We start from the raw sequence: 596 nt of genomic DNA on the forward strand, positions 1-596 counted from the left end.
GCTCACTTTGGGTTTTGTTTGTTCTTTTTTCTCTAGTTCCTTTAGGTATAAGGTTAGATTGTTTATTTGCGATCTTTCTTGTTTCTTGAGGTAGGCTTGTGTAGCTATAAACTTCCCTCTTAGAACTGGTTTTTCTCCATCCCATAGGTTTTGGATCATCGTGTTTTCATTGTCATTTGTCTCTAAGTATTTTTTAATTTACTCTTTTATTTCTTCAGTCATCTCTTGCTTATTTAGTAATGTATTGTTTAGCCTCCATGTGTTTGTGTTTTTTACGTTTTTTCCCCTGTAATTCATTTCTAATCCCATAGCGTTGTGGTCAAAAAAGATGCTTGATATGATTTCAATTTTCTTAAATTTACTGAGGCTTGATTTTTGACCCAAGATGTGATCTATCCTGGAGAATGTTCCATGCACACTTGAGAAGAAAGTGTAATCTGCTGTGTTTGAATGGAATGTCCTATAAATATTAATTAAATCTGTCTGATCTATTGTGTCATTTAAAGCTTCTGTTTCCTTATTTATTTTCATTTTGGATGATCTGTCCATTGGTGTAAGTGAGGTGTTAAAGTCCCCCACTATTATTGTGTTACTGT

The sequence above is a fragment of the Physeter macrocephalus genome, chromosome 11, assembly GCF_002837175.3.
Source record: "Physeter macrocephalus isolate SW-GA chromosome 11, ASM283717v5, whole genome shotgun sequence".
Lineage (NCBI taxonomy): Eukaryota > Metazoa > Chordata > Mammalia > Artiodactyla > Physeteridae > Physeter > Physeter macrocephalus.